We start from the raw sequence: 3,758 nt of genomic DNA on the forward strand, positions 1-3,758 counted from the left end.
AAAAAAACAGGGAAATGGAAAAACAGGAAGCCAAGGTAAATAAAGAAATCTAAATATCTGGTGATAAGTAGACAGAGGTTACTAATAACGATACGATACTGGTGTCCTCTGTAACGGCAGCCCTGTGCATCGTAAGGAAGTTGCCACCAGCACCACCACTGCCTGCCATCCAAATGCGGTGCCTCCCCTTCCTCTTTCATCCTCTTTCCTCTCCGTCCACAGCAGCCTCTCCGTCCTTCCCTGGATCCTTTTTTGCTCATCTGCCACAATCTCCTTATCTTGATTCTTGCTATCTCTTCCTTCCTACTCTAATAGTTCTTTTGTTTTCTTTCCTTCTCTCTTCCTCCCTCCTTCCCTCTCTCCCTCAGACGGTGCACGGTGCCAGGTGAGCCTCCCCACACAGGCACACACACACACACACACACACACACACACACAAAGGTACACATGGAACAGGGCCTCGTGTACTCACCTTGCGACCGCCGCAGCAGAGCATATTTGAGCGGGCCGCGACCACCAGCTGATCCCTCACCGCCCCACCGTCCACCAGGACCATCGGCCTGCATGCCCTCACCTGTGGGGAGACACGGGATTATTAGCATTCTGACAAGGAGAAATCATGTACAGATATATATTCGAAGGACAACACACAATTAAGTATCCTCAAAGGTTTCGGTATCTTATCTTGGTCATGTTTAAAAGGCACTATTGCAAGTTGTTGGTGTCTTTATGGGTGTCTTCATATTAAGAGTGATAGTTTAATAAGGATTCTGCAACATTCATGGAAAGAAATTTCATGCAAGTCTGAATAATTATCTTTTTTGTCTCTCAGGGCAGCATTGATAAGAGTTTAAAGCGTTTTGCAATACGGGTCACAGCTACACAAATTATCTATCCTACAACAGGTCACCCCAGGAGGTCATCACCAGTCACAAGTCGCGCCAGGTGAAAAATCTTTGTGGGCAAAAGTTTGTGCGGTAAACAGTGAAGGAGACGGGAGTGTCTGCGTGTGTTTTGCTGGCGTCCCCAAGCCAGCCTCAGCGCGGACTCTCAGCGGGAAGAGCGATAATCCTTTCTTTCTTTAGCAAAGGCTGAGTGTGCCGGAGAGAATTCGCACCCGGAGCACAGCTGGCCTTTGCCGTGAACTAACCTTCTGCACCGCTCAGGAATAGAAACATTAACAGCTTTTCTGATATATAAACCTTGCAACAAACGGTGTTGTCATCAGTGAGGACGGCACAAGTCACTGCAATTATTATTTTTTTGTTCTTGGCCACTCCCCGATACATGAAGAAAAGAATGCAAGGGGTAAAGTGACTCCCGATACGGAAAGTCACCGGACACACACACACACACACACACACACACACACACACACACACACACACACACACACACACACACACACACAGTATTAATTTGAAACAGTGAAAGTCGTTTGTTCACTGAATTGTTTCATCACAATCTGTTTGGCGCAATGTTGGGGGCACTAAATGTCATGGCCGCTGTGCCTTAAACTCTGTTCTGTCATTTACTAAACAATTAGAAAATTAATGTTTAGTCTGAAAATCTGACTTGCATTTCTTCCCAAGGCTTATGGAATGAGAAACTTGGGTTTTGCCTTTGGGGTGTGGAGGAGATGAGGGTAAGGGAGCGGTGACAGATCGGCAGGGAGCAAGATTGAGAAACTGGAGATGCAATAAACAGAATGTGTGTAAATGTTGACTATTGAGCAACACAAAACGCAGAACCCAGGCTTAGCGGGTTGTCTCTGGGACGAAGCTTGGATGAGAGAAATAAGGTGAGAGGTTGGCGGCATGCAGGTGGCACTGGAGGTGAAATTAACAGAATATATGTGCGTGAATGTTGACAGCTCACCAACACGAGACGCAGCACCTCCGTCACAACATTCTGGAACAATAACCTATATCTATCACACTCACGCCAAAATCCATCAATCTATCTTTCTCTACCAAGACACAACGCTATGGTTTCCCAAATCTCCAAGCATATTTGGGGGAAAATAGGAAACTGAGAGTAGTTAGGCAGCAGGAAATTGTCGTAATAAAGCTCATGCCGAATCCCATTAGAGGAGCGTCTGCAGTAAGTGGGCGTGGGAATCTGCCCCCCCCCCCTCTCCCCACGGGTGTGCGTTGCTCTCCGGCTCGTATTCAGAAACGCTTTGGTCTCCCACCACGACTATTCTTAAAGGCCACAGAAATGATTACCCGTGTTCTCAAGGGCGTTTTTCCTGTTATTAATGTGGAGATCTTGTTCATCTCTCATTAGAACCATAAAAATATCCTTCAAAAAACTATTTCAAGTAAAGCCTTTTGAATGTACGTATTAGAAGTGCGGGGCAGAGGGTTTTCAGAATATAGTCCTCTGTATAGTAATGGTCAACAGTCCAGTAACGTAAGGCACAAGCTTTCATTATATTAAACATTTTCCCTTAATAATAAGTCCTACAGTTTGTTAAGAATCTATCAGTTATCAAGTTCTGTAAGCAGGTTGTCAGAGGAATAGAGGGGAAGACTTCAGACCACACCTCCACGCGAGACTTCAGACCACACCTCCACGCACACACAAGAAACACCCACGACTTAGAAAAAAAAAAAAAAAAACTGAATAAACAAGGACATACTCTTACAAACACACCAGCACAACCCTCATTCAAATCTCGCATACCGTAAGTGCATAAACCAAGACATATACAATGGCTTTCTTTCCTTACCCACTCACCAAACTATTCTTCTCATCCTTCCTCCCCCATCTCCCGTGAATTTCCTTCCCTGGAGCCAGTGTTCGCCCTCTATTGTGACACAGAACGCTCACTCGCCTACATCCCGGTGCAAGTTGTCATGGCATCAGCAGACTGCCTCCCGCCCCTTTGTCCTGCACCGCCTTCCTTCTTGCCTCGCCTCGCCTTCCTTCACCTCCCTCTATGTTTTAGATTTAGAGATCTGCTGATCAAGTGTATATGTAGTGAAATGATTAATAGTTGGAAGGATTGATAGATAGATAGATGGATGGATGGATACGAAGATGGAGTGATAGATAGAGGAATAGATAGATAGATAGATAGATAGATAGATAGATAGATAGATGGATAGGTAGGAGTGATAGGTAGGGAGATAGATAGGTAGACAGATTAATAGATAGATGGAATGATAAAGGGCTAGAAGGATAAATGGATATAAACAGATAAAGGAAAGAAAGATAAGAAAAAAGAAAGAACAAATTAAGAAACAATGAAAAAAAGAGAGGAAAAAGAACGAAAGCAAAGAAAACAACAGAGCTCAAGATCACATACGTAATACAGCTGACGAGAGCAAGTAAAAATAGGGAGGAAATTTTTGACCAGCATTGAGAACTGGAACACTGTGAAAGAAGAAGAGAAAATGAAGGAAGAGGAGGAGGAGCAGGAGGAGGAGGAGGAGGAGGAGGAGGAGGAGGAGGAGGAGGAGGAGGAGGAGGAGGAGGAGGTGGGGAGGGGGAGGGATAGGAAGAGGAGGAGGAGGAGGAGGGGGAGGAGGAGGAGGAGGAGGGGGAGAAAACTAGCAGCAGTAGTAGTAGTAGTAGTAGTAGTAGTAGTAGTAGCAGTAGTAATGGTAGCAGTAGTAGTAGTAGTAGTAGTAGCAGTAGTAATGGTAGCAGTAGTAGTAGTAGTAGTAGTAGTAGTAGTAGTAGTAGGTGTTGTTGTTGTTATTGTTGTTATTGTAATGACTTCATCTTTAGCCACACGTTAAATACATGAC

The sequence above is a fragment of the Scylla paramamosain genome, chromosome 15 (genome assembly GCF_035594125.1).
Source record: "Scylla paramamosain isolate STU-SP2022 chromosome 15, ASM3559412v1, whole genome shotgun sequence".
In the NCBI taxonomy this organism is placed as follows: domain Eukaryota; kingdom Metazoa; phylum Arthropoda; class Malacostraca; order Decapoda; family Portunidae; genus Scylla; species Scylla paramamosain.